This window comes from Phyllobates terribilis, unplaced genomic scaffold (genome assembly GCF_046119375.1).
Source record: "Phyllobates terribilis strain yellow unplaced genomic scaffold, ASM4611937v1 Scaffold_49__1_contigs__length_9717188, whole genome shotgun sequence".
NCBI lineage: Eukaryota > Metazoa > Chordata > Amphibia > Anura > Dendrobatidae > Phyllobates > Phyllobates terribilis.
In genome coordinates, this window is record NW_027362809.1 from 7,844,421 (window position 1) to 7,866,410 (window position 21,990).

General features: G+C 47.8%; 1 pseudogene; it reads right to left on the reverse strand.

The window, feature by feature from the left end:
• The window catches only part of LOC141191653 (uncharacterized), an 81,245-nt pseudogene extending 79,773 nt beyond the window's left edge, over window positions 1-1,472 (reverse strand).
• Between the last annotated feature and the right edge of the window lie 20,518 nt (window positions 1,473-21,990).

Here is a 21,990-nt window from a genome sequence, read left to right on the forward strand (position 1 = left end):
ATACCACATAAGGGGCATAATGGAGGCATTACACTGTGTGGGGCATCATACATACAGCATAAGGGGCATAATGGGGGCATTACACTGTGGGGGGCATCATACATCCTGCATGAGGGGCATAATGGGGGCATCATACATCCTGCATAAGGGGCATAATGGGGGCATTACACTGTGTGGGGGCATCACACATACTGCATAAGGGGCATAATGGGGGCATTACACTGTGTGGGGGCATCATACATACTGCATAAGGGGCATAATGGGGGCATTACACATCCTGCATAAGGGGCATAATGGGGGCATTACACTGTGTGGGGGCATCATACATCCTGCATAAGGGGCATAATGGGGGCATTACACATCCTGCATAAGGGGCATAATGGGGGCATTACACTGTGTCGGGGCATCATACATACTGCATAAGGGGCATAATGGGGGCATTACACTGTGTGGGGGCATCATACATCCTGCATAAGGGGCATAATGGGGGCATTACACTGTGTGGGGGATCATACATCCTGCATAAGGGGCATAATGGGGGCATTACACATCCTGCATAAGGGGCATAATGGGGGCATTACACTGTGTGGGGGCATCATACATCCTGCATAAGGGGCATAATGGGGGCATTACACATCCTGCATAAGGGGCATAATGGGGGCATTACACTGTGTCGGGGCATCATACATACTGCATAAGGGGCATAATGGGGGCATTACACTGTGTGGGGGCATCATACATCCTGCATAAGGGGCATAATGGGGGCATTACACTGTGTGGGGGCATCATACATCCTGCATAAGGGGCATAATGGGGGCATTACACATCCTGCATAAGGGGCATAATGGGGGCATTACACTGTGTGGGGGCATCATACATCCTGCATAAGGGGCATAATGGGGGCATTACACATCCTGCATAAGGGGCATAATGGGGGCATTACACTGTGTCGGGGCATCATACATACTGCATAAGGGGCATAATGGGGGCATTACACTGTGTGGGGGATCATACATCCTGCATAAGGGGCATAATGGGGGCATTACACTGTGGGGGGGCATCATACATCCTGCATAAGGGGCATAATGGGGGCATTACACTGTGTGGGGGCATCATACATCCTGCATAAGGGACATAATGGGGGCATTACACTGTGGGGGCATCATACATCCTGCATAAGGGGTATAATGGGGGCATTACATTGTGGGGCAGTAAAGGGGTCCTGTACTATGAGAACAATACGTTTCCTCCTTTCTGTCTCCATAGTTGGGTCGTATGTATCTATTACAGGAAACAGAACAAAAACCTTATGATTCTTATAAAGGGGCAACACAAGACCCCAAAAGAGTCTCCGTGCTGAAGGGGTTAATGCCCCCTGCGCCCAGTAATGGGGGTCTCCACATACCTCCACCTGCAGAGCCGCCACCACATATATGGCTGCTCTGTGCGCACAGGAGCTGTGATGAGGTCACAGGAGGGGAGGAGTCAGGGGTCACATGATCAGGGGCCTCAGTGGATGCAGGACTCTGCTGTGCTGGTTGTCATGGTGCTGGATGAGCTGAAGTTTATGTGTGGGGTCAGGAGGGGTTTACAGTGTGGATGTAGCAGAGCCGCGTGTGTACGAGGTGTACGGAGCAGAGCCGCGTGTGTACGAGGTGTACGGAGCAGAGCCGCGCGTGTACGAGGTGTACGGAGCAGAGCCGCGTGTGTACGAGGTGTACGGAGCAGAGCCGCGCGTGTACGAGGTGTACGGAGCGGAGCCGTGCGTGTACGAGGTGTACGGAGCGGAGCCGCGCGTGTGCGAGGTGTACGGAGCAGAGCCGTGCGTGTACGAGGTGTACGGAGCAGAGCCGTGCGTGTACGAGGTGTACGGAGCAGAGCCGTGTGTGTACGAGGTGTACGGAGCAGAGCCGCGTGTGTACGAGGTGTACGGAGCAGAGCCGCGTGTGTATGAGGTGTACGGAGCAGAGCCGCGTGTGTACGAGGTGTACGGAGCAGAGCCGCGTGTGTACGAGGTGTACGGAGCAGAGCCGCGTGTGTACGAGGTGTACGGAGCAGAGCCGCGTGTGTACGAGGTGTACGGAGCAGAGCCGCGTGTGTACGAGGTGTACGGAGCGGAGCCGTGCGTGTACGAGGTGTACGGAGCGGAGCCGCGCATGTGCGAGGTGTACGGAGCACAGCCGTGCGTGTACGAGGTGTATGGAGCAGAGCCGTGCGTGTACGAGGTGTACGGAGCAGAGCCGTGCGTGTACGAGGTGTACGGAGCAGAGCCGTGCGTGTACGAGGTGTACGGAGCAGAGCCGTGCGTGTACGAGATGTACGGAGCAGAGCCGTGCGTGTACGGAGCAGAGCCGTGCGTGTACGAGGTGTACGGAGCGGAGCCGGGCGTGTACGAGGTGTACGGAGCGGAGCCGCGTGTGTACGAGGTGTACGGAGCGGAGCCGGGCGTGTACGAGGTGTACGGAGCAGAGCCGCGTGTGTACGAGGTGTACGGAGCAGAGCCGCGTGTGTACGAGGTGTACGGAGCAGAGCCGCGTGTGTATGAGGTGTACGGAGCAGAGCCGCGTGTGTACGAGGTGTACGGAGCAGAGCCGCGTGTGTACGAGGTGTACGGAGCAGAGCCGCGTGTGTACGAGGTGTACGGAGCAGAGCCGCGTGTGTACGAGGTGTACGGAGCAGAGCCGCGTGTGTACGAGGTGTACGGAGCGGAGCCGTGCGTGTACGAGGTGTACGGAGCGGAGCCGCGCATGTGCGAGGTGTACGGAGCACAGCCGTGCGTGTACGAGGTGTATGGAGCAGAGCCGTGCGTGTACGAGGTGTACGGAGCAGAGCCGTGCGTGTACGAGGTGTACGGAGCAGAGCCGTGCGTGTACGAGGTGTACGGAGCAGAGCCGTGCGTGTACGAGATGTACGGAGCAGAGCCGTGCGTGTACGGAGCGGAGCCGTGCGTGTACGAGGTGTACGGAGCGGAGCCGGGCGTGTACGAGGTGTACGGAGCGGAGCCGCGTGTGTACGAGGTGTACGGAGCGGAGCCGGGCGTGTACGAGGTGTACGGAGCGGAGCCGGGCGTGTACGAGGTGTACGGAGCGGAGCCGGGCGTGTACGAGGTGTACGGAGCGGAGCCGGCGTGTACGAGGTGTACGGAGCGGAGCCGCGTGTGTACGAGGTGTATGGAGCGGAGCCGGGCGTGTACAAGTGTACAGAGCGGAGCCGCGCGTGTACGAGGTGTAGGGAGCGGAGCCGCGCGTGTACGAGGTGTAGGGAGCGGAGCCGCGCCTGTACGAGGTGTAGGGAGCGGAGCCGCGCGTGTACGAGGTGTAGGGAGCGGAGCCGCGTGTCTACGAGGTGTAGGGAGCGGAGCCGCGTGTGTGCGAGGTGTACGGAGCGGAGCCGCGTGTGTACGAGGTGTACGGAGCCGAGCCATGTGTTCGAGGTGTACGGAGCGGAGCCGCGCGTGTGCGATGCGTACGGAGCAGAGCCGTGCGTGTACGAGGTGTACGGAGCAGAGCTGCGTGTGTACGAGGTGTACGGAGCGGAGCCGCGTGTGTACGAGGTGTACGGAGCGGAGCCATGTGTTCGAGGTGTACGGAGCGGAGCCGCGCGTGTGCGATGCGTACGGAGAAGAGCCGTGGTGTGTACGAGGTGTACGGAGCAGAGCCGCGCGTGTACGAGGTGTACGGAGCAGAGCCATGTGTGTACGAGGTGTACGGAGCAGAGCCGCGTGTGTACGAGGTGTACGGAGCGGAGCCGCGCGTGTACGAGGTGTATGGAGCGGAGCCGCGCGTGTATGAGGTGTAGGGAGCGGAGCCGCGCGTGTACGAGGTGTAGGGAGCGGAGCCTCCCATGTGCGATGCGTACGGAGCAGAGCCGCCCGTGTACGAGGTGTACGGAGCAGAGCCGCATGTGTACGAGGTGTACGGAGCAGAGCCGTGCGTGTACGAGATGTACGGAGCAGAGCCGTGCGTGTACGGAGCGGAGCCGTGCGTGTACGAGGTGTACGGAGCGGAGCCGGGCGTGTACGAGGTGTACGGAGCGGAGCCGCGTGTGTACGAGGTGTACGGAGCGGAGCCGGGCGTGTACGAGGTGTACGGAGCGGAGCCGGGCGTGTACGAGGTGTACGGAGCGGAGCCGGGCGTGTACGAGGTGTACGGAGCGGAGCCGGGCGTGTACGAGGTGTACGGAGCGGAGCCGGCGTGTACGAGGTGTACGGAGCGGAGCCGCGTGTGTACGAGGTGTATGGAGCGGAGCCGGGCGTGTACAAGTGTACAGAGCGGAGCCGCGCGTGTACGAGGTGTAGGGAGCGGAGCCGCGCGTGTACGAGGTGTAGGGAGCGGAGCCGCGCCTGTACGAGGTGTAGGGAGCGGAGCCGCGCGTGTACGAGGTGTAGGGAGCGGAGCCGCGTGTCTACGAGGTGTAGGGAGCGGAGCCGCGTGTGTGCGAGGTGTACGGAGCGGAGCCGCGTGTGTACGAGGTGTACGGAGCCGAGCCATGTGTTCGAGGTGTACGGAGCGGAGCCGCGCGTGTGCGATGCGTACGGAGCAGAGCCGTGCGTGTACGAGGTGTACGGAGCAGAGCTGCGTGTGTACGAGGTGTACGGAGCGGAGCCGCGTGTGTACGAGGTGTACGGAGCGGAGCCATGTGTTCGAGGTGTACGGAGCGGAGCCGCGCGTGTGCGATGCGTACGGAGAAGAGCCGTGGTGTGTACGAGGTGTACGGAGCAGAGCCGCGCGTGTACGAGGTGTACGGAGCAGAGCCATGTGTGTACGAGGTGTACGGAGCAGAGCCGCGTGTGTACGAGGTGTACGGAGCGGAGCCGCGCGTGTACGAGGTGTATGGAGCGGAGCCGCGCGTGTATGAGGTGTAGGGAGCGGAGCCGCGCGTGTATGAGGTGTAGGGAGCGGAGCCGCGCGTGTACGAGGTGTAGGGAGCGGAGCCTCCCGTGTGCGATGCGTACGGAGCAGAGCCGCCCGTGTACGAGGTGTACGGAGCAGAGCCGCATGTGTACGAGGTGTACGGAGCGGAGCCGCGCGTGTACGAGGTGTACGGAGCGGAGCCGCGCGTGTACGAGGTGTAGGGAGCGGAGCCGCGCGTGTACGAAGTGTAGGGAGCGGAGCCGCGCGTGTACGAAGTGTAGGGAGCGGAGCCGCGCGTGTACGAAGTGTAGGGAGCGGAGCCGCCCGTGTGCGATGCGTACGGAGCAGAGCCGCCCGTGTGCGATGCGTACGGAGCAGAGCCGCGCGTGTACGAGGTGTACGGAGCAGAGCCGCATGTGTACGAGGTGTACGGAGCGGAGCCGCGCGTGTGCGAGGTGTACGGAGCGGAGCCGCGCGTGTACGAAGTGTAGGGAGTGGAGCCGCCCGTGTGCGATGCGTACGGAGCAGAGCCGCCCGTGTGCGATGCGTACGGAGCAGAGCCGCGCGTGTACGAGGTGTACGGAGCAGAGCCGCATGTGTACGAGGTGTACGGAGCGGAGCCGCGCGTGTACGAGGTGTACGGAGCGGAGCCGCGCGTGTACGAGGTGTAGGGAGCGGAGCCGCGCGTGTACGAAGTGTAGGGAGCGGAGCCGCGTGTGTACGAGGTGTACGGAGCGGGGCCGTGTGTGTACGAGGTGTACGGAGCGGAGCCGTGTGTGTACGAGGTGTACGGAGAGGAGCCACGTGTGTACGAGGTGTATGGAGCGAAGCCGCGTGTGTACGAGGTGTTCGGAGCGGAGAAATCCTATCCACTATGCTGTAACACCTTGCCAAACCTGCAGCTGCTCTGACCATGAGCACATACCCTAACAGTTCCCATAGAACACCATATCACATACATAGCAGCAGCTTTTGTTTTGGCCAAAAGATTTTGTAAGCCGCCGCCACGACAAGGAGACTCTTCTGGCAGGGCCCTACTCTACTCTAACCTATTAAACATTTCTTAAAATATCCAGTACTCTATCTAGGTATATTTTTATTTATTTTTCTATAAGGGAATGTGTCACATACATTTTTTCAAATAATATTACATACAAAGGGACAAAAACCGTCACACCATGACCAGACCACATATTACTACATACAAGTAATACTACATACAAGGAACATAGAATTAAACCTCATACTCTTGTTCATGCATATTTGTATCCCACCCTGTATATAAACTGTTTATTGCAGGAAATTTGTGTGAAAACCACCAATGTTAGGAAATCCACCCGCATCTGATCTGGTGCAAGGCATAATATCCTGGCAAAGGATCATAGAGCCGCAGATATACCGAGCATTATCAATCATATCAACGGGAGGCAAATAGATGCATCATTGTAAAACAGATGAAAACAAGTATGTACAAAACACTGGTGAGATTACTGTGGAACATTGCAATGGTGAATCAGATTAGATGGAATGTACAAATCCATGCTATCCAGGAGTTGGATGTATAACAGATCAATTGCAATGGGATACGTCTGCATAGAGTCTGATGCAAAACCTGATCGTGAGGCTATAGGTATAGCAAGCATTTCTATCTGTATCACTGAAAAACAGATTGTCATGGAAATATTGAAAATCTTTTCTTCTCCCCTGTCATAGATATTAAGAAGTCTCTCTCCCAGACCCCTCTTCCCTCCTCCCCTATAGTAATTGTCCACGGGAGAAGAGCTGACACTTTGGCCAGTAGCCTCTATGCAAGTTAACACACACATGAGAAGAGCCTTGTAAGCTAATGCTGGCCCAAAAGCTGCTACCAAACCCAATTAACACAGGCTTGTGATAGATTTACAGCTAACTGAGAAGGTTGTATTTCCAGTGCTTCAAAGGGAATGTAACAAAGGCCTGCAGACAGCCCGAAGCCGATACTGAATAGGGAATAACTAAAGTTCCATACGTCCGATAATAATGAAGCCTATATTTTGGGTGGAAGGGTCAGCTAAGGAACAATATGGATATTTTTCCGTCGCTGTAAGCCCCTCTGGGGAGCTGTGGCGCAAAAGTAGCAAAATAGCAGATGGCAGCTATACTGTATGTGGTCTCTGGAGAAAGGTAAAATCATAACGGAAAATATGGTATCACTTTCGGGCCTCTACGATCAACCCACGATAAGTTATTGCCAAAAACAGATATCTAATAAAAATATGAAGGCTGGAGACCAGCCCCCATGATGTCATCACAGGGGGTGTGGGGGCAGGTCTCCCCTTAGGCATAAAAGAATCCATGGAGGATGGATCAGCACTTATGTTGGAAGTTACAAATTTTGTGTAGTACGGGTCACATTCTCTGAACGGGCATCGGAGTGCTTCCCTCCACCTATACTGAGTCGTCCCTGCGAACTGTATAGAGTAAGTTGAGAATTGGAAGACTACAGTAATGTGTTGCCTGACAAAGGTTTTCTATAGAATGTGGTGTCCACTTTATGAGATGTTACTATCCCAGTCAGGAAAATATCCAGAAATGGAGTGGAAATCAAAGGTTCGCTGACAGTGAATTTTAAATTTAAGGAATAGGAATTCAATTACAAAACAATTTGTGACACTAACTGGGGGTCACCTCTCCATACCAAAAGTACATCATCAACATATCTACCAAACCAAAAAATGTGCTCAAAAAATGGATTATCATCAGAAAAAATGTAAATTTCTTCCCACCACGACATGCACAGAATAGCCAAAGATGGTGAGAATTTGGAGTCCATGGGGGCTCCAAGTACTTGTAAATAATATTTAGAATCAAACATAAAATTGTTATGGGACAACAAATATTTTATGTTATAATGAACCTTTGTAAATTCACAGAATATCCACTATATTTATTTAAATGGTGTTGAACGGCAATGACGGCCAATGAGTGAGGGATGGAGGAATATAGGTTGACAACATTGCTGGTGACAAACCTATATTCTTTCTGCCACACGAACCTGTCAAAAACCCTCAGGACAGACGTAGTATCTTTCACATAGCCTGGTGTTGGAATAACCAGAGGATACAAATGTTCACCAGCCATTGGTTAAATTCTCATTCAATTAACCCATACCCGAGATAATAGGGTGAAGGGTGGGGGAGGGGAGATACCCTTGTGTGTTTTGGGGAGCCCATGAAAAATGGGATAATCAGGTAACAGCCAGCGCTGAATTTTGTTATTAAACCCCAACAAATAAATGCCTTCCTCCAGAATAGTGGACAACATTGTTATATACAAATTGGTAGGATTCATAGAGAGCACCGGAGCAGATTTCATATATCAATAGTTCTAATAGCACATACTCCGGGGGCATGAAAACATTGTGTCCATACAGAATAATGATCTCACACATTTTTCTTTCTTTGGTCTTGTAAAAGTTAATTATCCGGTAAGGGGTGGAAACAGACAGAAACCCCTTAATATGCGTGAAGCCTTCTGGATCTGACGTGTAAATACTAAATACCCTTCGGGTAATGAATTTCCGCAGTGACCGGTTTTACATCTATTGATGAAATTCATACTGGTTTCTTCCCAGCAGACATCTATATGGTGACATTCCAGGTTTTCTGAATTTATTTTGTGTTTTTCCGGTTATTATTTGCCGGTGTACTTATTTGCCTTTCTGTATATTGGCTATCATTGCTGATTCATCTTCACAGAACGCACATAAATGATGCAAATATCTTAAATATTTTTCAACAATGACGGAGTATTTCCATTGCAATGTTCTGCAGCTTATTTATCTCCCATTTCTCATATATTTATTTTTGTCAGTTTTCTCGCAATATAATTCAATGATTTGTTTTTCGTTGATACAGATAGAAATTCCCGCTACATCCACAGCTTCACGATTCAGTTCTGCGTCAGATATTTGTTTTTGTCAGTTTTATTATAATTAGTGTTGAGCATTCCGATACTGAAATATCGGGTATCGGCCGATATTCGCGGTATCGGAATTCCGATACGTAATTCCGATACTTTTACAATATTGAATACCGGAATCGGAAGTTCCCATAATGCCTGCGCTCTGCAGTGTCTCTGAACGATGACAAGCTGGATGGCAGCACTCAGCTGAGATCCAGCCTGTCATCAGAATGCCATCCCAGCGTGAGAGAATTCTCCTGATTGTTTAAAAGCCGGCACGCGGTAAAAAGCCGGCGGGCGGTAAATAGCCGCCGGCTTTTAAACAATCACACAGCCCCATACTGCTTCCCCGCAGCCTCCCACCCCGATCCTCCGCTCCCCTCGCCACCTCCCATCCTGATCGTAAGTTAAGACCGGGCGGGGAGCGCAGCACCAAGGAGCGGGGAACGAAGGACCCGGGCGGGGAAGCCGGCAGTGAAAAGACTTCACCGCCGGCTTTCCCGTTCTGTGCTGCGCTTTCCCGCCGGTTATTTCAAATGAACAGCTGAGGTATCAGGTGATGCCGATCAGCTGTTCATTTGAAGTCGCCGCGGTGCCCTCGGAGGGTTCATGTGAGTTCATGCTTGACTGCATTGCATGAACTCACATGAACTTTCCCACGGCCGCACAGGTCAGCCTCACCTCCCAGACCATCAGCCCGTCATGATTAGTGTGTGTGGGTGTCTGTGCGATGTCTGCGGGGGTGTGCGCGGTGTCTGTGCGATGTCTGCGAGTGTGTGCGGGTGTGCGCGGTGTCTGCGCGATGTCTGCGAGTGTGTGCGGGTGTGCGCGGTGTCTGTGCAATGTGTGCGGGTGTGTGCGTGCAGGCAGACATAGGCCGATGTGACACTACTACTCCCATCGGCCTATGTCTGTCCCCCGTCCACTCGTGCCAGCAGGATCAGCTCGATGGGAGCAGTAGTTCCCATCAGCCTGATCCTGCTAATTAAATTGCCCCATGGTCCCCAATAAATTTTAAATACATGTCATTGGTGGCCAGTGGTTACCTACAATAAATTAGTTTATACATTACCTGTCCCCGCCGATCGCCACCTAAAATAAAGTAAAAAATAAAAAACTACACCTATACTCACCTAGACACCTAATTCCCCGAAGCCATCGATCTCCTGTAATAAAATATAAAATAATAAACCACAACCTTATCCTTACCCCTCCGTAGTAGTCAACGAGTGTCCCACGAAGATCTCCAGTTCAGAGCAGCCACATAGAATGTGACCGCTCTGAACCGCTGCCGCCGCTAGAATGATGGGGCCGTAAAGCAGCCCCGTCATTCCATAAGCGGGTTCACCGGAGTTCAGGCAGCGCTGCTCCGGTTAGCTGCTTTACGGCCCTGCTGTATCGTGAGAAATTCCCACGGTACAGCAGTGCCGTGAAGGAGGTCTCCGGAGCTGCGCTGCCTGAATGCACTCCGGTGACCTCAGTCAGTGGCTCCCGCTGCCGGGAGCGGACGTGTTCCCGGCAGTGTGAGCTTACAGCAGCCATGCACAGCTGTCACCATCTCCAGATGTGACAGCTGTGCATGGGAGATCAGCGCAGGAACGTGGACAGGTAACTATTTTTTTTTTTTAGTAAACTAAGAATTAAATAAAATGGTGTGTTTTATTTCAAATAAATTATTTTTTTCTGGGTGTAGTGTGTTTTTTCTTTTTAACACTTTGTAGGTTTGTAATGGGGGTGTCTTATAGACGCCCATCATTACTAACCTGGGCTTCATGGCAGCTGGCGCTGACATGAACCCCAGCCCTATTACCCCACTGCCACCGCTACAGGGCAGTGGGAAGAGCGAGGCTAAGTGCCAGAATTGGCGCATCCTATGGATGCGCCATTTCTGGGGCGGCTGACGGCTGGTGTTTCTAGCCTGGGAGGGGGTCAATATTCATGGCACCCTTCCTGGGCTATTAATATCAGCCCCCAGCTGTCTGCCTAGCCTTTGCTAGCTATTAAAATAGGGGGGACCCCACGTCATTTTCTTGGGGGGGTCCCCCATTTTAATAGCTAGTAAAGGCTAGGTATTCTGCTGGGGGCTGATATTAGTAGTCTGGGAAGCTCCGTGGGTATTACCCTCTACCCAGGCTTCAAACATCTGCCCCAGCCGTCTGCTTAACCTCCGCTAGAGACTAAAATTATGGGGGATCCCACGCCAATTTTTTTTTAAATAAATCCTTTATTTTAACACTAAATGACAAGTACAGTAATCAACACTGTCACTGTACTTCATATATATGTGACTGACATGTTTCTATCTATCTAATCTATGTGTGATTCTCTATTCCTTCTATTCTAAATTGTCGGGTACAGATACTGAATTGCCGGCCGGCTTTCTTAAAGAGACGGTGCATGAAAACACTATTATTTTTTTAAATAAATCCTTTACACTAAATGACAAGTACAGTAACCAACACTGTCACTGTACTTCATATATATGTGACTGACATGTTTCTATCTAATCTATGTGTGAAGCTCTATTCTGTCTGTTATAAATTGTCGGGTACCGCTGCTGAATTGCCGGCCGGCTTTTTTAAAGAGACGGTGCATGAAAACACTATTATTTTTTTTAATAAATCCTTTACACTAAATGACAAGTACAGTAAGCAACACTGTCACTGTACTTCATATATATGTGACTGACATGTTTCTATCTATCTAATCTATGTGTGAAGCTCTATTCTTTCTGTTGTAAATTGTCGGGTACCGTTGTATGCGCTGATGAATTGCCGGCTTTTCGCATAATACATTCTACATTATTCTTAGTTGTTTTACTTCATGTAGAATTAACCTACAAGGAAAGAAAGGGTTTATTTTCATTCCGATATTAGTGTCCCATTGACTTGCATTGGTTTCCGGTATCGGAACCGGCGATATCCGATACTTTTTGAGTATCGGTCCGATCCAATCCGATACAATATTTTCTGATATCGGAAGGTATCGCTCAACACTAATTATAATGTAATTACCTGTTTTTCGTTGATACAGATAGAAATGCTTGCTACATCTATAGCCTCACGATCAGGTTCTCCATCAGACTCTATGCAGACTTCTCCCATTGCCATTGATCTGTTATACATCCAGCTCTTGGATATCATGGATTTGTATTCTCCATCTAATCTGATTCGCCATTACAATGCTCCACAGTAATCTGATTCGCCATTACAATGCTCCACAGTAATCTGATTCCCCATTACAATGCTCCACAGTAATCTGATTCGCCATTACAATGCTCCACAGTAATCTGATTCGCCATTACAATGCTCCACAGTAATCTCACCAGTGTTCTGTACTTGTTTTCGTCTGTATTACAATGATGCATCTATTTGCCTCCCGGTGATATGACAGATAATGCTCGGTATATCTGCGGCTCTATGATCCTTTGCCAGGATATTATACTTTGCTCCAGATCAGATGCGGGTGGATTTCCTTGTGAATTTTCTACTATGTATTCAATTTTGATTCCCCTTTATATGTTCATTGTTATAGGTTTATAGTTTCTCCATATTGGTTATTGTGCATATTATTTTATATTATATTTTTACGTGTGTCAGATCGATAACAATATTTCTATTCACAACATTGATATGCGTTTTCTCTGTTTATTGGACATTGCGATGCTCTATACTGAATCTATCATCCATCTCATGCATACATGTTCCTGTCCCTCTATAATCAGTATATCCTCCCACCTTCCGTTGCTATAGTTGATGGCATTTGTGATGTTCTGACCCTGTGATCTCACATCTGTACACTTAATCCCGGTGTTGTGTTCCTATAAGGGATAATCCCCTGGCAGCTAACACGGGTGGTCTTCACACAAATGTCCTGCAATAAACAGTTTATATACAGAGGGGGATACGGATATGCATGAATAAGAGCATGAGGTCTAATTCTATCTTATTTTTCACCATCATGGTGTTTTGCATTTCTGGCTTGTTGTGTGACGCTTGCAATGATCACCTTGTCTGTATTTGATCTAGTTGCCTTCAATGTGAACTGTGGCTGGGATTTTCTTCACACCTTTTGCATGTCTAATTGATTTCTCATTTCGTGTCATGTGACTCCATTCTGCTTGTATATATATGACTTCATTGTCCTTTACTCATCTGCTATAACTAAGGGCGCAACCCTAGCGCCAGAAACACATAAGAATTTTACTTTTTTTTGTTTTTTTTAAATGATCCAATACATTTCTTTCATATTTTACCAGTTAGAGTGATTTTCTCCTTTTCGTTTTCTTCATATGTCTGTGCTCACCAGTGGGACCGGCACCCTTCAGTGGACTATCTTCACCCTGTTTGGATTCAGCGTTGCAGCTCCCTAACCCTCCCTCCTGTTTCTTCACAATATTTTAACACGTATCCTAGGCCTCGATGTTCCCCATACAAACTTGCTGTTAGAATTGTTGAGACGGGAGAAAAAGGTCTGAGGAACGCAGACCGGAACGGTGTGAAATATATAAAGAAGATTTGGTAAAATGTCCATTTTGATCACACTAATACGACCAAACCAGGACAAGGGTTTCAAGTTATAATTCATTCGATTTTTAACCATTTGTTCAAGGATGGGGGATATAATTTAAAAGATACAGATCATCCAAGTTCCCCAGAATTTGTATACCCAGGTACTTAATTGTGTCTTTCTGCCACTTAAAGGGAAAGTTAGAAATTAGTTATTTTGTCAGTTCAGGGTTAAAAGTTATGTTCTTGGCTTCTGTTTTAGAGTAGTTGACTTTAAAATTCCTTACATGGCCGAGTTATTCGAATTCCTTTATTATAGAGAAATGAGATCATTCGGTTTGAAACATAGAGCAACAGGTCATCTGCGTATAGAGCTAGTTTATAGTGATGTGAGTCTATAGTAACTCCTCTAATATCTGGATTTGTGTGTAATGCTACCGCTAAATGTTCCATCACCAATGTGTATAGGAGAGGTGATAAGGGACACCCTTGTCTCGTCCCCTTTTTAATAGAAAATGTGTCAGATAGAAGGCCGTTTACCCTATCGCTTTAGGGTCAGTGTATAAGGATAGAAATTTAGATAACAAGAAAGAGTTCAACCTAATTTGTGGTAGGGTGCTCTTCAAGAAAGTCCAATGAACTGTGTCGAACGCTTTTTTAGTGTAGGCAGAAACAAGGCACATTGGGAGCCCTGTTTTTCGCATGTAAAATTAACAACGTTTTATTTTTATTATCACGAGCTTCTCTGCCCTTAATGAAGCCAACCTGATCGTTGCTGACAATTGAGGGTAGATAGTGGGAGAGCCGTGTTGTAATTACTTTAGAGAATATTTTGACGTCTACATTATTTAATGATATTGGATGAATATTAGGGCAGGTATTTGGTCCTTTTCCAGGCTTTGATAAAACCGTTATATGAGCCTTAAGTGATTGGGGGTCAAAAGGGGGAGTCTTCTGAGATATTATCAAACACTTTGGCTAAAAATGGTAATAACTGGCAGGAAAACATCTTATAAAATCTATTATTGAATCCATCTGGCCCCGGGCTCTTCCCGATAGGGAATGATTTATTGGCCTCTCCTGTCTCTTGTTCAGTGAAAGCTTTGTCTAGTATCTCCTGCTCAGGGGTCTGTAAGGAAGGAACGGCAGTGTCCATAATATATTTGTCATTTTTAGTTTCAAGAATATTAGGTGACATGTCGCGGTATTGTCCATGAATATTATATAGCGAACTATTAAAGAAACTAAATTCTTTAGCTATGTCAATGGGGTTATGCGTTTCTGGCCCGGGTGCCCCTTTTATTTTGGATATGTATGTCCTTTACATGTGTGGATGTAACCTCCTTGCCAATGAGCAACCACATTTACCTGCGAATTCGTACGAGAACCTTCACATGTGATCTCGGCATTTTGTATACGTTTGATCTAGTAAAGACCTTCCCTCCTTTCTTTTTTCAATCAGATCATTTTTATTTAGCAAAACAAAGAATTACCAACATTTTCTTTTTTTAAATAAACTTTGACAAAAAAAATAAAAAATAAAAACCAGTAAACAATACAAGAACCGGTTTACAATTATATAAATCCCAATATCGCTCCATAGTACAATGGTTTGGAATAGTAATTTTACATTTGTACATAAATATCTGAATACTTCCTGACGGCTTATTTTTTTTCCTATTGAGACATCAAAAGAAAAAGAATATATCTAAGAAGAGGCAATTGTGTGGACTGAGACAATTATTATTTGCTGACACCTTAGGTATAAGGATATAAATTCCTGGCTTACTGTAAGGAAATGGACAAACGATCCAGGATAGTATTTCTGTGAAGGTTCTTTGAAGCAATACCTGGGGCATTTAACCATTGTTCCCATATTTGTATGAATTTCATGAGAGCGTTCCTTTAATATAAGACCCCCTTTCCAAGCATAGAGTGTTATTTTTCCTGGATTTTAGTTCTGATATCGTTGGGGGAGATCCAATGTAGTGCCAACAACTTCCTGGCTTGGAATAATATTCTTGAGCGACCTATTGCCATATGGAGTCTGGGTCTACATCCTCTCTCAGGAGTCCTAGGATACAGATTTTAGGTTACAACTGAAGTTGTATCCCAAATACAGATAGTACAAGAGCGATCACCCCCTTCCAGTAGTTGCCAATATTTCCACATTCCCACGTCATATGCATCAGGTGCGCGTCATTTTGACCACATCTAGGACATGTGTCATCCGTTTCTATTTCAATTTTAAATAAAATACTTGGGTATCTATATACTCTATGAATGAGAAGAATTCTGGACAATCTTTGTGACTCTGACAATGAAAGTGTCGGTGTCAAATCCAGTATTTCCCCCATTGCTCCTCAGATAACGGACCCACATCCTCCTCCCATTTTGTCTTAACTATCAATATTATCCAAATGTAGGGCCAGTAACTGCCTATAAATAAGGGTTAATAGACCTTTTGTATCCACTGCTTTAGCAATGGTATCTATTGGGTGATGTCTATCAATCAGTAGGACGTTTATTCTAGTACCCCCTATCCTCCCACTCACTAATATTATTTAGTTTCTGTAGCTCTGGTAAGTTAGAGTTGTGCCATAAAGGAGTATAGTTTGTGTACTTTCCAATCCCCAGAATATTTTTACCCCTATCCCACACCTTATATATTAACTTTAGTGTACGACATTTTAAGTAATTTTCTCGAGGAGGCCCCATATCTAGTACCGAGAATGGAAGCTTCCACTTGGTTCCTTCCATAAGTAGGTGCCCTGAAATTACACAATATTTATCCCATCCATGAAACTACTTTAGCTCCATTCTAGGGTTAAGCCGGTCTGCGTATACCTGGAAGGAAGCAGATCGTTTATGTTGTTTGTCAAGGAGATCAATCGGCTCAAGCGAATGAGACTTTAGCTGTTCTCTCCTTTTTTGAGCTTTTATCTATGTTTTATTATTATCCCTCTGAGGACACATGTGAGTGCTTCCCATTTAAGTGGTAAGGCAGCTTCATCATGCTCATATATTTGAAGGAGTCTATAGTCTCAAGAAGGTCTGAGACACAGAGTGAGTCTTTCAGCAGATTATCATTTAGGTTCCAACATCTGAAGTCTTGGTGGAGTTCGGCATAGTCAGATCTATAATACAACAGGAGATGCGTGTCTCTGTCTGAAGCCTTTATAGACAGCGCAAGCGCGACAAACCTGCGCAGTCCGGCTCCAGACAGAAGCAGGCATGGAGCCGTTACAGGTAAGAGGAGCGTATATGGCGCCGGAGATCACAGTATGCGTAGACACTGAACGCATACCGCGATCTCCGGCGCCGTACTTACATACTTACCTGACCGGGAGGAGCGTTGCCGTGGCGCCTCTCTTCGCCGGAGACCGAGGCAGGAGTGAAGGTGTCGGAATCAGCACATGCACATAGCGCTATTTGCAGTGTGTCTTCAGCAAAATGGCGCCGGACAGCGCGGTATGGGCATGCTCGTACTCTGACGCCGCACTCCTCCCCCAGCCTCCGGCAGAACAGAACACCGCAGTGCTGGAGCACAGAGAAGAAAGGTGAGATTAAGTGTTTATTTTTTTGTATGTGTGCAGCATGAAAGGGATGAGGGGGCCACACATACCAGAATTGGGGAGTGAGGGGGCAACACATATCAGGATTGGGGGATGAGGGGTACCAAGCATACCAGGATTGGGGGATGAGGGGTACCATGCATACCAGGATGAGGAATGGAGTGCCATGCATACAAGGATTGGTGGGTGAGGGGACCATGCATACCAGGATTGGGGGGTGAGGGGTGCCATACATACCAGAATAGGGGTGAGGGGTACCATACATACCAGGATAGAGATGGGGTACCATGCATACCAGGATAGGGACGAGGGGTACCCTTCCTACCAGGACAGGAATGCGGGGTACCATGCATACCAGGATGAGGGATGGGGTGCCATGCATACCAGGATAGGAATGCGGGGTACCATGCATACCAGGATAGGAATGGGGTACCATGAATACCAGGATAGGGATGAGGGATACCATACATACCAGGATAGGAATGCGGGGGGGGTACCATGCATACCAGGATGAAGGGTACCATGCATACCAGTATAGGGATAAGTGGTGCCATGTATACCAGTATATGGATGAGGGGTGCCATACATACCAGGATAGCGGATGGGGTGCCATGCATACCAGGATAGGGATGAGGAAGCCATATATACCATGATTGGGGATGAGGCGTGCCATGCATACCAGGATGAGGGATTGGCTGCCATGCATACCAGGTTTCTGGGATGAGGAAGCCATACATACCAGAATTGGGATGAGGGGTGCCATGTATACCAGGATGAGGGATGGGGTGTCATACATACCAGGATAGGGATGTGGGGTATCATGCATACCAGGATAGGGATGAGGGGTACCATGCATACCAGGATGAGGGGTATCATGCATACCAGTATAGGGATGAAGGGTACCATGCATACCAGTATAGGGATGAGGGGTGCGATACGTACCAGGATAGGGGATGGGGTGCCATGCATACCAGGATAGGGATGAGGGAGCCATATATACCAGGATTGGGGATGAAGCGTGCATTGCATACCAGGATAAGGGATTGGGTGCCATGCATTCCAGGTTTCTGGGATGAGGCCATACATACCAGAATTGGGATGAGGGGTGCCATGTATACCAGGATGAGGGATGGGGTGCCATGCATACCAGGATGAGGGGTACCATACATACCAGAATAGGGATGAGGGGTACCATGCATACCAGGATAGGAATGAGGGGCACCATGCATACCAGGATGAGGGATGAGGTGCCATGCATACCAGGATTGGGGGATGAGTGGTGCCATGCATACCAGGATGAGGGATTGGGTAACATACATACCAGGATTGGGATGAGGGGTGCAATGTATACCACATTTGGAATCGGGTGCCATGCATACCAGGATTGGGGGATGAGGAGGCCATACATACCAGGATTGGGGATGAGGGGTGCCATGCATACCAAGATTTGGGATGAGGGGTGCCATGCATACCAGGATTGGGGATGAGGGGTGCCATGCATACCAGGATTGGGAATGAGGGGTGCCATGCATACCAGGATTGGGAATGAGGGGTGCCATGCATACCAGGATGGGGATGAGGGGTGCCATGCATATCAGGATGGGGATGAGGGGCGCCATGCATACCAGGATGGGATGGTGGGGACAGGATGGGGGCAGCAGAAATACTAGGAGGGGGGTGCACATATCAGCATGGGAGACCATATACCAATAAAAATGCTCGCCACCCGGGCATAGAATGGGTTCAATAGCTAATATACAGGAGCATGATCTGACCATACAGCAGTTCCTACCTGAGATGTAGGTTGCCATGTAGGCAAGTGACGGCTAATTAAGAAAAGGACTATATGGCTATGCATATTGTGTAAAGGAGAATAATAGGTATAATCCTTTACGCCTGGATGTAGTATCCTCCATACATCGCCCGGTTGAGACCAAAGCACAATTAGCAAAGCTTTTGTTTGTGTTTTAGATTGGTGACTCCAGCCCAGGGACGCGTCTAAAGAGGGATCCAAGACAAAATTAAAGTCACCTCCAATGATGATAAGGTCCTCCGCAAAATATTTTAGTTTGTAAGTAATGACGGCATGCCTTAATTTGGTCACAATTAGGGAGATAGAAGTTTGCCAAAGTCAAAATTTTGGAGTAGATGGAGATCTTAACAAACACATACCTCCTCTCCGTGTCAGACAGTGTTTCTACAATAGTAGGCAGCAGTGATCTGGGGCGGCCAAGACTCAGCACCTTAGACTTCAAAACTGCATTTTTCTGGGACGCCAAGATGAAGAATATCTATTAGTAAACTGAGGTACAGTATATGATCGCCTCTAAAGTGTGACTCCTGAAGAAAGAGAAAATGTACGTGCTGTTTATGCCTACGATAAAACACTTGAGCTCCTTTCTCTGGAACATTAAGTCCTCTGACATTCAATGCGCAAGGTTTGAGTTGTGCCATATTATATGAAAAAAAGGGGGAATGGAAGAGAGAAAGATTAAGAGAAAAGAGGAAGCATAGACGGTAGATAGTAACGTCTACCTCTCAGTGTCTAAGAAGTATAGATAATGAATATATCAAAACAGTAGGAAATTGCGAAACAAGCAGATCCCAATGCAAGTCCCTAACTGGGGGTTGTCTTTACAGGCGTAAGTCAAACTTTCAGTTCTAGGGTTCCTATTAGGTGGAACCATGGAATATAAAGCAAGTAATGTAATACAGCCCGATATTACAGTAGTATCATGTGAACTCAACTTATATGGTGGTCTAAGATCTTATATGAACTTAGACATTCTATATAGTGGAAGAGTGGCACCTAACGCTCTATTGAGATATATCTAATTATATGCTTAAATAAATAAGTATCTGCAAACTGTCTCTCATCAGGGAAGACAAGATTCATTTCAGGAGCTCATATAATTGGCAGGTTCCTTTCCCATCTGGCTGCATCACCATCAAGTTCCTGATCCATTGAACACCTTCTGTGACGTGCTGGAACTCTCTGTGGCAATGGTGGAGCAGGTGGCCAGTCAGATATATGGAATGTCTAGGGCATCCAAATAGGTCTCATGTTGCTTGTATCTTTGAAAATATGCAGCTGGAATGGGTACCCCCAGGAGTACATCAGGCCATTTTCCCAGATGGCATCAAGTAGTGGTTTCAATAACCTTCTTTTAACAAGTGTCATTTAGGATAGATATGTGAGCAATTATATGCGTTTTCCATTGAAATCACCAGGACCCAACTCTTCTGCTTTCTTCACAATGGCCTCTTTTACATTGAAAAAAAGTATGCGACAGATAATGTCCCTTGGACGCTCAGGATCTGGGCCATGGTTGCCTATTGCACGGTGCGCCTTATAAATCTCCACCTCCTTATCAATAGGATCACCAAGGATACTATGAATAATGATCGCAGTGTTGGCATAATCACTTGTGCATTGATGCGCTCAGGTATACCCCTTATCCAGATATTATTGCGATTTTCTTGATCATCAACCATATTAAACAGATGGTTTATTTACTGGCTGTGAAGATTCAGTGTTAGTTTCTGAGCATTATGATGGCCTCTAACGTGGACGATATTATCCTCTAATCTCTGTACCTTGTCAGTAAGCTGTGACAGGATAGAAGTGAGGGGACGTATTTCAGTATTGTATGTGGTCTCCAGCCTCTGAATATATTGCTTCATATCTTCTTTAGTAGGGATAGACGCAATCTGATATACAAATAAGTTATGTTGTTCCCTATATCAGAATAACCTGTGGCTGGGGGGTAAATGTCCCTGTGAAGCAAGCGCTGCTCAGTATGTGGGCTTTGGTGAGAGTACAGGGAGATTTGTGGAGCTGTTTTCTTGTGAGGCTTACATTAAGAGAGAAGTTGGTGCAGGACTTACAGGCTGGAGCTGTCTGGCATCATGAGGGTTAAGACTGCTTCTGTTTCCACACTGAGGTGAGGCAGTAATAGCTCCGGAGCAGGAAGATAAGACCTTCCATAAGAAACGCTGCATACCAGACATGCTGACAGAGGTGGAGGACCTCAGACTAACCTCGGATCTCTTCTTTCTTTCCCATATAGAAAGTCATGTTTGAGGCTGTAAATTGCTTAGAATTCCCCCAGGAACACGGTCTGAAGAGAGTGCTTTCAGTGTGTGCGTTTTCTTGGTGCTATGTCCAGGCCATGTCCTTCCTGTTGCTGTACAATACGTCTGAAGGTGGCGTTTATTGGGAGCAGGATTGTGTGATGTAACATCCTTACGGAAAAGCGAGTTGTGACACCAATGGAACGGCGCCAGAACAGGAAGTGCGTATGAGTGTTTTTATTTTAAAAAGGCCAAACATGAGGAATGAGAAGGAGTTGTCCTAGTAATGGACAACCCCTTTATGAAGATATAATTTTCGGTTAAAAATGAAAAAGGCTTCTCCCCTGTGTGACTTCTCTGAAGTTTGTTAAGGATTGATTTCCGTGTAAAACATTTCCCGCATTAAGAACATGAAAATGGCTTCTCGTCTGTGTGAGTTCTCTGGTGACTAAGAAGTGATGATTTCTTCACAAAACAATTCCCACATTCTGAACAGGAAAAAGGTTTCTCCCCTGTGTGAATTCTCTTGTGATTAACCAAATCTGATTTCTGGATAAAACATTTCCCACATTCTGAACAGGAACAAGGCTTCTCCCCTGTGTGAATTCTCTTGTGCTTAACCAAATCTGATTTCTGGATAAAACATTTCCCACATTCTGAACAGCAAAAAGGCTTTTCCCCTGTGTGAGTTCTCTGGTGCTTAACCAAACCTGATTTATGGCTAAAACATTTTCCACATTCTGAACAGGAAACAGGCTTCTCCCGTCTGTGAATTCTCTGGTGCGTAACAAAACCTGATTTCCAGCTAAAATATTTTCCATATTCTGAACAGAAAAAAGGCTTCTCCCCTGTGTGAATTCTCTTGTGCTCAACCAAATCTGTTTTCCGGCTAAAACATTTTCCACATTCTGAACAGGAAAAAGGCTTCTCCCCTGTGTGAATTCTCTGGTGCTTAACCAAATGTGATTTGCAGCTAAAACATTTTCAACATTCTGAACAGGAAAAAGGCTTCTCCCCTGTGTGAGTTCTCTGATGTCT